The sequence below is a fragment of the Thunnus albacares genome, chromosome 21 (assembly GCF_914725855.1).
Source record: "Thunnus albacares chromosome 21, fThuAlb1.1, whole genome shotgun sequence".
Classification (NCBI taxonomy): Eukaryota; Metazoa; Chordata; class Actinopteri; order Scombriformes; family Scombridae; genus Thunnus; species Thunnus albacares.
Genome location: NC_058126.1, coordinates 1,648,616 through 1,661,031, shown reverse-complemented (window position 1 = coordinate 1,661,031; position 12,416 = coordinate 1,648,616). Strand labels below are relative to the sequence as shown.

The following is a 12,416-nucleotide window of genomic DNA, read 5'->3' as shown; positions in this document are numbered from 1 at the left end:
ATAGATGCAACTTGGGAACCGACGTATGAACGACATGACAACAAGCGGTTGTATGTTGGACTCTTAATTCACATGATGACACCTGAGCAAGTTCCATTTCTCTGAAGAAGGCCATGGGATATGATCGAAAGCTTTGTTTCTTAATGACTTTCAAAATCACGAGTTCTTTTGCTTCTTCTGTGCATCCTGATAACATCTTGTTCCCAAACAGGATCTAAAGAGATGCTAATTTGGTTCTCCAGGGCATCCAAACGAAGACAGTTAAGGAAGTTCTAAATATTTATGATTATTATGATTATTATGATTATTATGATTATTATTATTATTATTATTATTATGGGATTGTAACGAGTTTGAAAGGGAACAAAAGTGGTTCCACATGGGATTTCAAGGGGATCTCATCGTCTCTAAGGAAGTTGGTTTCCATCCAAACGTAGGACACATTTTGACAGATTTTCCAAATAAAACGTCCTTAATGTTTGTTTCCATCCGATGCTGCTGAATATTAGCAGATAAAATATATATAAATCCTCCAGTCGCTGCCGTTAAACCGTTACAGAAGAAGAAGAAACAACGAGATGATGTCATTGAAAGAGCGACAGTCAAAAGCTCAAATGATGGAAAACATGATGGAAACATGACGTTTCTGTTAGTTTCATGTATCGATGTGAGGAAGCTCTTCAGTGACGTTTAAGTCACATGATTCATGTACATCATTTATACTCACAGTCTGTTTATATTTGATTTTTATCCACACAGCTGCTGTTACTCCTCAGAGACGTGTAAAAACTTAGTGATATTTAGAGATCAGGTTTCTTTATGTGCAAAACTGAAAATGGAAATAAAAGCAAGTGGATGGAAATTCCCACGAATTGCACTTGAATATGATTTGTAGTTATTTGTTGATTCTTCTCGTTTTCTGTGCGAGTCATCCCTCCCTCCCCTGATGTGTGGTCAGATAACGGAGAGAACCCAGAGAACAGTCAGATCTGACTGTAGAGGAAGCAGCAAAGACACTCTGAAGCTTCCTGCTTTAATCAGACGTCTGGGATTCTCCCTCTGCTGTTATGACATCATCACAGTGGGGGTAAACTCTGTGTTTGTGTGTGAGTCGTCAGTATATTTGAAAAAAAAAAAACTCCAGCTCATGCCTGCGTGAGCTCACCGCTCGCTGAGTTGCCTTATAAAGACGTTGCAGTGTGTATTATGGAAATTAACTAGTCTGCACCGGCTTTCTTTAAATAACTCACAACCTGTGAGTCATGAACCTGTCGTAACGCCGGCAGCAGCAGCAGCAGCAGCAGCACTGATGCTTCTTTGTTTTGAAAGTTGCCTCTGGGGCTGAAAAAAGAAAAAAAAAAAGCATCCGAAATACATCCAGAACAGCTGGAAAAGAACGAGGGAGCGCTTCAGCTTAAATGAACCTCTTCGACCCCGCCAGCCAGAGCCATCATTAAGTCCTCATGTTGTTCAAAACCACAAAAACTTTATTTTAAATTCTAGTTCAGATCCAAATGTTTCCAAATATACCGAAATCTGTCAAGCTGAATCTTTGGGAAAATGTGTGTAAAATTAAGCAGCAGACGTGAAGAATATTTCCATCTGAAGGAACGACGCAGATGTGAAAAACATCCAGATACACGTGTTTTTTGTTTGAAGCTAATTGCGGGAAAATATGAGAGGAGTTTCATGGTGGAAGTCTTGAGGTTCTAAAAAGATTCTGCTTGGTTTTTACAGATGTTCTAATGGGATTCTAAAAAGATCTGAAGAGATGATGAAAGGGCACAGAGGGAACTGTAAAGGGTCCTGCAGGGGACGCGACAGAGGCTCTTAAAGGGGTACACTGCTTTTTAAGTGGGTTCTAAAGAGTTTTTAATGTTTTTGATGGTTCCAGGGGCTTCTAAAGGGGAATATATGTGGTTCTACAAGGGTTTGAAGGAGATCTAATGGACTCTAAGAATGTTCTAAAGGGTTTCTAATGTTTTAAGGGTTCTACAGGGTTTAAAGGAGATCTAATGGACTCTAAGAATGTTCTAAAGGGTTTCTAATGTTTTAAGGGTTCTACAGGGTTTAAAGGAGATCTAATGGACTCTAAGAATGTTCTAATGGGTTTCTAATGTTTTAAGGGTTCTACAGGATTTAAAGGAGATCTAATGGACTCTAAGAATGTTCTAAAGGGTTTCTAATGTTTTAAGGGTTCTACAGGGTTTGAAGGAGATCTAATGGACTCTAAGAATGTTCTAATGGGTTTCTAATGTTTTAAGGGTTCTACAGGGTTTAAAGGAGATCTAATGGACTCTAAGAATGTTCTAAAGGGTTTCTAATGTTTTAAGGGTTCTACAGGGATTTGAATGGCCTAAGTGGTTCTTGTAAGACAGTCTGTTGGGTTCTAAGGGGTTTCAAAGGGGAACAAAATTACAAATTTAAAAGAGATTTAATTGTTTCTAAGAAGGTTTGAAAGGTTTTCTTATGTTGGAAGTTTAGACCAAAGATTCATGACGAGACCAAACCGTTGTAGAACGTTGCAGGGAAGAGTTGCAGCCGTGTGAACTAGTCCAACTCAAACAAGTCACTAGTGTCTGGTTTTATAACGTAAGGCCATCACCTGTTTCAACAGCCAATCAGCTTGTAGTGGAGTCAGGAGGACACAGGATCACCTCATCAGACTGTTTGAGTCATGTCTGTATCAATACTAGAACTTCAACTGCAGCAAGTATCTCACCATCACTGTCTTTATTCATATTTTAAGAGAAATTATCCAGCTGCAAAAAGCCTGAAAAGCCGGCAGTTAGAGCAGAAGTACAGAGAGTCGTTGCTATGGAAACGATACAGCCTCTCGTCTAGTCGCATCGGTGTAAACTGGCGGGTTTCAGAACGTCGTTTCAACTCGTCTCGTCATGAATCTTTGGTCCAAACTGGCCTGAAGTTCTGCAGGAGGGTTTTTTGAGGGTCTCAAAGTGGAATACAGGTGGTTCCACATCTGATTTAAATGGATTTATTGTTTCTAAGAAGATTCTTTATTTTCCATGGCGTTTAAATGGGGACCCTTGTGGTTCTACATGAGGGGTTTTAAGGAGATCTAATGGGCTCCAAGAAGGTTCTGAAGGTTTTCTAATGTTTTAATGGTTCTACTGGGTTTTAAGTGTGAATCTAAGTGGTTCTACGTGGGATTTAAGGGGTATAATGGGCTCTTAGTGCTCTCTAATGTTTTGAAAGGGATTTAAAAAGGAATAAAAGTGATCCTGTGTAGAACTTTAGGGGATTTAACTGGTTCTGGGATTGAAGGGGTTAAATTTGAGACTTTTCACAGTATTTTATAAAGAAGAAAGTAAGAATTGAGACTGATGTGAGATAATCCAGTCAGGGGCTGATTATTGTATTATTATATAATATTATGTATTGTGGTTCTGTTATAAAGTGTGAAGAACATTGTTTTTAAATGGTATTTAAGGGGAAAATCCGGCTGTGGGAGGTTAAACTGAAGGTGTCCAGGGAGGGAAATCAAACACACCTCATCTTGTTTAAATGTGTGTTTGGTTTCTTGTTGACTGATTTAATTTTTCAGCTTCAATCACTACTAATCAATTAGCACAACTTTTTCTTCAAAAATGGTTGCACTTAACCTCCAGCAGGACAAAATCCATTTAACTTATTAACATGTATAACCACAGAATAAAAGACTTATTACAAGTATTTATTGATGGATTATGATGTATAATTAACATTTAGAGTGAAATTGTTCTTATTGATGATTTAAAACTGAGCTGAATTAACTTTATTGGCATCGTTGTGAGCTCAACATTAAACATAAAAACATAAACATGACACAAAGTATCATACATTTAAAGATAAGCTAATGATAAATTAAAGTGCAGGAGGTTCATGATTCAGACATTAAATAAGTTAAACATGTTAAAAATTGGAAAAATACAATAAATAATAACAAAAACAACCACGAACTTCAAACAAAATCCTGTTTTTTTCCTCTCATGTTTTTCTTTCAGCAGCAGCAGCCACCAAACCAAAACCACAGCTTCCATCATCTAGTAAATGTTTTATTAAGCATAAATAAAAGCATTTATAAAGGCTGATTTATCAGAACCTTTTACGACAGGTTTTTACCTTTTTATGAGCTTGTTTACTTTCTCTGTTAGAAGAAGCTGCGGTTGAAAGTTTAAAAGGAATATTTCAGATAGTTTCTGTGTTTCCAGCAGGACGTTCAGGTGAACAGAGTTCAGGTCTCACAGCAGATTGAACTGCTCCATCTAGTGGACGTCAGCTGTCACCTCCCCGCTGTGACCTCACAGCACCTTCACACATCCTTCTTTCCTTTTCCCATCTCTCCTCTCCTTCGCTCCGTCTTTCTTTCTCCATCTTTGCTTTATTTGTTGTTGTTGGAAATCTGATTTCTTTCCTCTGTTCTCTCTCTGCAGCTTTATGAAACACACTAATATACTGGCCTGCTGCATCAGGACCAGTAATGTGAGTGTGTGATGGATGGATGGATGATGGATGGAGAAAAGAAAGAGAGAAACAGTTGTGATGAAGAGAGGATGAGGAAGAGACTCCACACCGCAGGGAGAGACGGGTAAATATCACCTGAAAGAAGGAGGGAAGGAAGGAAGGAAAGATAGAGGGAAGGAAGGAAGGAGGGAAGGAGGAAAGGAAGAATGGAGAGAAGGAAAGAAGGAGGGAAGGAAAGATGGAGGGAAGGAGGGAAGGATGGAGAGAGGGAAGGAAGGAAGGAACAATGGAGAGAAGGAAGGTAGGAGGGAAGGAGAGAAGGATGAAGAGGAAAAGACCAATCAGATGACATACATGTATAAAGGTATTTAGGTAGAACACTGTCCCGTTTATCTAGTTTGTATAAAAGTTCTTCAGTTTCAGTTCAGTGAATAACTTTAAATGAACTCTTTTACTTAATGAAACTCTTTCATTAAACTTTAATGAAACTCTTCTAGTCGTTATGTTCATAAACCAAGAAACAAAAACGCTGCTGAATCACATTTTCTCTTAATTCAGTTAATTAATGTATTTGGCAAGTTGATAGTGAACGTGTGAGTGAAACGTTCAGAGAACCTGATTGTTGTGTTTTTCCACTAAAATCTCTGCTGTTGCAGTAAAATCTCAGCTGGTAGAAAGTGCAGCAGTGTGAAAGTGTTTGTGGTTTGTGTTCAGACTCTGGCAGCTCTTGGTTCAGGTCTGAGAAAGATCCTGGTCTCAAAGCTGAACACACACACACACAGAGGACTCAGGATGTGAACCTGTAGCCCCCTCCCCTTTTATAAAGTCAAAGCTACAAGACTGTGGACATAAAACTTTAACTTCAACAAACTGAAGTGCGACTCCCAGGATGCATTTCAGCCGGAAACATCGCAGACGTCGAGCAGAAACTTCCTTCAGATACGAAGCCATGATGACAAATGACGGACAAAACCTGATTTCTCAGAAATGACTAATAACTCATCAGAAATGACTGTTGCTCATAACATAAACCAAACAGAAGTAATATTGATGATATTTAAAGACTAAATTTCAAACGTGGATACAGAACGAAAGAAAAACACCAGCAGCTTCTCACGAGTTCACAAGTTCACGAGTTCACAGCTTCATTCAGTCGTGATGGTTGAAAGTTTAAAGTTTAGGGGCTCAGGAATGTCAGCGAGGGTCCTCACAAGTCTGCTATAGTATAGTGTGTGTGTGTGTGTGTGTGTGTGTGTGTGTGTCACTGAGGCTTTTGAAAATATGAAAACAACTTTATGAATGTGTGTGGGTTAGAGTTTATTTACAACTCACACACACACAAGGGATTTCAGATTTAATGGACATGTTGTGTGTGGTGTGCATGAATAAAGGTATGTGTGTGTGTGTGTGTGTGTGTGTGTGTGTGTGTGTGTGTGTGTGTGTGTGTAGGCGTGTTTCTTGCAGCCAGCTGGAGGAAAACTACAGCAGCAGTTTCCCTGATGTGGTAATCCTCCTGCACAGTGTGTGTGTGTGACATCCAGTAACCAATCAGAGGAGGAGGAGGTGATGATGTCATCCCAGTGAAACGTCCAGGTGGATGAAGGTTTAGTCACGGTCACCCCTCTGAGCTCCGACCTTCTACTCCTACCTGAACCAGAAACACACCTGCAGCGGGGGTTTTTGTGTTCCAGGTTATAGATCTTATAGTTCCTGTAATAAATAATAATAAATAAAACTTTGTAAGATACTGAAGCCCTAGTTACAGGTCATTTACCGTTTATGCAGCAGGTGTTTGTGTGTTTAGCTGATGTTGTCATGTGATGTAACCTATGTCTGGACGTTTAGAAACGAGCTTTTTTTCTCGTTGTTGCTCGAGTGACATAAAAACGTTGCAGCGCTGAGTTGTTTATCTGTCTCTCTGTTGTTGTACCTGCATGGCCACGTTGTCTCTGTATGAAGTATTAACTGTTTGTAGTAACAGTAAACCTGCATCTGACCGCGCATGTGACATGTTTAGTTGCACGCTGGAAAACAAGGCTCCCTCAGAAGCCGCTGTGTAATCCGAACCCTCGACCGGCGGTCAGAGATGATGTATCTGTGTTGAGATGTGGAGCAGAGCCGTGTTGAACTATGTATGTAAGTTTAACCCTTTCGTCAACTGTTTCCTGTGTTTTACATTAAGGACATTAAAGATGAACTGTGGTGACTTTATACGTGTAAAAAGTAATATTAAACCTCGCTAGCTGCTCACAAAGCCTCAACTTCTCTCTACAAATACCAGTCATTCTGGTCTCAATCTCTAAATTCAGGTCCTCTAATAAGTGTGCTGGTGGTCATTTTGGAAATTATTGTTCCTTTAATAAGATTTGAAGACTTATAGTAGCTTTGACGTCTGCTCTCCACACGGTGCATTCAAGAAACATCTGTAAATTTAGCTCTTCAGTGAACATCTCAAGAGTTGAACCCCCTTTAACCTTTTAGCCCTTCATAGTTTGTGTACTTTGAATTTTTAGCTGATGAGTTGAAACACGCAAAAGCAACTATTTAAAGATCATCCCAGTCACGCCAAATAGTTTCAGTCTGACACAGTGACACTGTCAGGAACCACAGAGGAAGAAGCACGCATCACCTCAGGGGATATTACAGTAACTTACTTACATTTTCTGGAAACCCACCCTCACCTCATCTTAACCTTCAACCAGGTTCTCACCCTAAAACGTAATGATTTACATTACAGGAACTTGATTTTTTACCCCCAAAAGGTAGCAGAGCTCCAACAACATAAAGAGTCTGTCTGTCTATACTTGTGAGGACTCTCATTGACATAATGCATTCCATTATCCTCACTACCGAGGTTACAAACTAAAATTGGTCCTCATAAAGATACAAACACACACACACACACACACACACACACACTCGAGCACTCGGGTCTTTCATATTTTCATTTCCCACATCCTCGTCTTCAGGCTTTGTGTGTGTTTTAAAAGATCCAGACATTTTCCAGACGCAGACCTATGACACCTCAAAGGATCTGAGGTGATTCAGGGCTGCTTCACACACACACACAAACACACACACACACACACACACACGCACATATATACACACACACGCGACCCCTCTCTACATGTAGTACAAGTTGTGAATCAAGACCTCCAACACTCACTGCTGGTCTGAGTCAAGTATCAGAGTGTGTGTGTGTGTGTGTGTGTGTGTGTTCTTGTATTACTGATGTTGTGGAGACTCTGCTACCGTTTGGGAATCAAAACCAAGTCCCTATAACGTCAATCATTACCTTTTATGGTGGAAATTTGGTTTAAAGTCAAATTGAAATTAAACGTCTGTTTTTTTCGTTCTGTCATCAGTGGAGCAGACGGTCACACTGAGCCTGACTGCATCCTGCTCCCCAGACTCTGAACAACAACCCACATCAGCTTCCTGCTAACGTCTCCTTCTGATCTAACTTACAGACATGAACACACATCTTGTCCCGCAGCTTGTTGAACGAGCCACCAAACTTAACATTCAACGGGGGAGAAGTTCACCGCTAATGTCAGTTAGCAGCTAGATGCTAATTAGCTGCTCAGCTGCAGCACAGTAAACAGCATGTAAACATACCTGTAGATGTCATTTCTGACCTGTTAGATGCTGGTTTGGTCATTGCTCTTCAAAATCCCTCTTAGCAACAGACGTCTAAGCTACTATAAGTCTTTAAATCTTATTAATGGAGCAATAATTTCCAAAATGACCACCAGCACACTTATTGAGACCAGAATGACTGAATGAAAACAATGATTGACTCAGTATTTGTAGAGAGAAGTTGAGGCTTTGTGAATGGGAGTCAGTCTGAGAATTGGATTGTTATTTCATTTCACCAGACGGACGGGAGTGGACATACGGCTTGATGAGTGACTCAGTGTAGGAGGGTGCATTTCTATTGGTCGCCTTGACGGCGAGCCAGTGGAAGGAGACGAACAGAGCTTGTTTAGGTCTTGGTGTTGTTTTTTAAAGGGATTTTACATGTTTTTAAAGCTCTTCATGGTCTTCCTGCTGCAGCCTGTTTGTCTGACATGTTAAAGGACACGTTCACAATTTCTCAAGTCAACACAGGTTTTTATTGAGCCTCTGACTCCTTGATGCCGTCAGACGGAGCGCTGACTCGCAGTCAATCAGTTTGTCATCCTGAATCTGACGTCTGTGACTTTGTTTCTGATGGAGCATCTCTTGACACTTTATTTTAAAGGACGAGTTCACTCTTAAACCAACAGTCAGGAGCCCAAATGAACATTAAAGCTGTTTTTCTTGCTGTAATCATTCCTCCTGTTCAATAAAATGTATTTAAAAGTTGATCTGAAGCTAATATGAAGCTTCAGCGTCCAAATGAGTCAAATCATGTAGATATCTTTCAGATATCTTTCTTTTTTTAGTGTCGAAGTCCCTCTTTTTGCTTTACAGACATGTTTGATAGTTTCAGATAAGAGAAGATTTAAGTTGATAAAATGTTGATAATCTCATTTGAGTTGCCTTCAGTTATTTATCAGAGCGAGTGCTGCCCTGAGTTTTGCCTCTCAGGCTCATTGCAGCTCGCCGTGTGTTGGTCGAAGGCGTAGATGTCGTGTCACTTTCCTCTCGCTCGCTCGCTGCTGTTTAAACTCTCCGGTTTCGATTGTTTGGACAAACAGAATCTACACAGTCGTTTCCGTCGGGTCCACACGCTCACAGCTTGTGATAAATGCAGATGGAGGAGTTTATCCTCATATACACGAATCTTTCAGTGATTCCAGTATATGAAGCAACATCCTGTGAAACTTGCAGTTTATGTCTTTTTAAGGGCATGACATGTTGAAAAGACACGAAAACTGCTTTCTCTCCATAATATTTAAGTGCTATCTCATTCAGTTGCCAGTAAACTATTGTGATTTATTGTGAAGTTTGAGTCATTTGGGAAGTTGGTGACTAACCAAATGTCAACATTAGATGTAAAATGTTGGAATTAACCTGACGTGAGATAGAATCAGGGATTATAAGAAGTCGCCTACACAGGAATTTAACTTCACTGCTTTCCGCTCAGTTGATATTTAAAATGTGTCTTCAGTGAAGTACAACACTTGTTCTCAGTGTAAACAAGTAAAAAAAACTCTACATTCAAATATATATGAAAGTATGAATAAATAAAAATGGAAACCTGTAAGTTCAAAGTGAAAACGTTGTAGCAGCGACATCACACCAACATTACTTATTAAAACAGAGCAGCGTTGATGAGTTTGAGTGCCTGAGGACAAAAGCTGTTTGCTGTGGAGTTTTTTAACGTCTCTCAGACATTAATCACACTCTAAACACATCATCAAGTAAACAGATGTCGACGTGGATCAGCGTTTTCACCGATGACGCTCCTCTTATTGTCTCTGGAAACAGGAAGCTGCCTTTTGTTGAGCTGCTGCTCCGCATCACGTTTTCCAAACTGTAGTAAAACTCTGTGAAATAAAAGCAGAACAAACGTTAAAGGACCAGTGTGTTGACTCGGACTCGGCAGACACGGAATATAATGTTCATAAGTATGTTTTAATTAGTTTTTAATCACCTGAAAATAAGAATCACTGTGAAAGAGTCTTTATATCTACAGAGGGAGCAGGTCTTCTTCCACAGAGCCGCCATGTTCCTACGGTAGCCCAGAACGGACAAACCAAACACTGGCTCTAGAGAGGGACTACAAATCCTACAGACTGGTCCTTTAAGTGTAAAAAAAAAAGGAAAAATTACATAATGATAAATAATAAAAACTACATGAATAATAAAACAATAAAGATATATAGAATAATAATACAGATAATATCAAATCTATTCTCTCTAAATGAGTAAAACTGTCAAATAATAGTAAAATTATTAAAATATATCAAAACAATTTCATTACATAAACAAACTATTAAAATACAAACATAAATGAAAAATAAATAATAATAATAATAATAATAAATGAATAATTAAAACAAAAAATAATATATTAAACAAAAATTTAAAAAATAATGTGAAATCTGTTCTGTAAATGAGTACAACATGTAAAAGAATAAAATCAAATGAAATATTAGTTATACAATAAATAAATAAATGAATAAGAAAAGTAAAATAAGTAGTTTAGTTTAATTCATGAATGAAATGCACAAAGTGCTTAATGTGAAAAAGAAGAATCACAATATTAACAATAAAACATTAAATACAATAAAATACACAAACATTTCATTTTAATGTTTAAACAGATTTTTTTCCAGTAATATCTTTATTAATAGTTTCTATTTGCTTCCAACAGAGAAATCTGTTCTCATCCAGCAAGACAAACATCAAAAGGCAAACAGATTGTCCAAGTTTCAGCAGATTAATATAAATATGCATTAAAGCTGCTTTAACGTATGTTTCTGACTGATGTTTGTGAAATAAGTCAAACCAGCCGACCTCTGATATGTTCTGTTTATACAGCTCAGAGCGTCCACGTGTTCATATATACGTCTGCAGATCATAAACTTTACCTCACATGGAAAGAACAACTCAGCCTCATTTCATCTGCACTTTACAATCTTTTTTTTTTCTTTCACATCATTTCAGTGAGATATAAAGTCTGAACTTTAAAGGCAGCAGCGGAGTCAAAGGTCGCCGTTTTCCCAGTGCAAAGCCTGAACGCTTTCCTCTGTGGTTTCACCGTGACTTCAGGATCATTTATACACACCAACACATATTGTGCAGTGTCACTCCAGCATCATCACCACCATCATCATCATCATCATCATCAGCGTGGGGAGCAGAGCTGACGCAGTTCTCAGAAACAGCACTTGTTTGAGAAGGAAAAGTGTTGAGAAAGCTTCTGACCACAGCGTCAATTTAGGCCAAACCGCCGTATGCGATCTGTCCAAACATGACAAGGAGCAGAGGGGAAATTATGTGAGAGGCAGAGAGGGTGGAGAAGGGAAACACAAACTGTAGTTAGGAAACCATGAGGAGAATGATGTGGTTTCACAGCTGGGCACTCAGACTGTGTGAGAACACAAAATCTCTTCTTTCTCTCGCTGAAAACCAAGCTGTAAACATCCAGCCGAGCTGAGCTGTTACCAGCAGTCTTTATCTCTCTCGGCTCAGTTCTCATCAGATTAACGAAGCTTTACCGGCTTTCTGGTGAAAAAACATGAAATATTTGCAAGGGTGTAACTTTGGGTTGAACACTGAGCTCCACCAATGTAGGCTGGTCCATGGAAACATTCATTTCAAGAGGAAGAGACGGACAACATACAACAAAACAACATGTTCTACATATCCAACTAGTGCAGCTGAACAGCATAAAATCATTCACTTTGTATAAAAGCACCAACGTGACAAATCAGTTTGTTGTTCCAGTGTAAATAAAAATGGATATTTATCACTTCCTGAACACGTCTTCAGTCATTCGATAGTTAAACCACAATTTATCTGCACTTAATCCTTTTTATTCTGTTATACTTATTGCAGCATCATTGGCTGTTAAGATCCTGGCAGCTTTAAAGCTTTAAAGCCTTATAAGCACAAAACTCATGTCAACATATTAGGCTACGTTACAACACAATACACATTACATTTAATTATGATTCACATAAACATACAGGATGGTTGACTGTCCATCCTGTATGACTATCCCTGATAAAAGATCAACATTAGAGGCATCAGACTCTTCTATGGACGTGATGGACGTCTTTTAACCTGCTGATTCAGACTCTTCTATGGACATGATGGACGTCTTTTAACCTGCTGATTCAGACTCCTCTATGGACGTGATGGACGTCTTTTAACCTGCTGATTCAGACTCTTCTATGGACATGATGGACGTCTTTTAACCTGCTGATTCAGACTCTTCTATGGACATGATGGATGTCTTTTAACCTGCTCAATCAGACTCTTCTATGGACGTGATGGACGTCTTTTAACCTACT

General features: G+C 39.0%; 1 long non-coding RNA gene across 11 annotated transcripts in view; it reads left to right on the top strand.

The window, feature by feature from the left end:
• LOC122972290 overlaps positions 1-12,188 on the top strand; it is a 49,133-nt gene extending 36,945 nt beyond the window's left edge. For 10 of the 11 annotated variants that reach the window (XR_006399691.1, XR_006399693.1, XR_006399689.1 and 7 more), the window contains 3 exons: positions 5-1,838; positions 4,434-4,588; positions 5,914-6,216. This is a non-coding gene — a long non-coding RNA (uncharacterized LOC122972290). Of the gene's footprint in view, positions 1-4; positions 1,839-4,433; positions 4,589-5,913; positions 6,217-11,064 lie in introns of those variants that run through there. The other variant, XR_006399692.1, reaches the window with a different exon arrangement.
• The last annotated feature ends 228 nt before the right edge of the window (positions 12,189-12,416 follow it).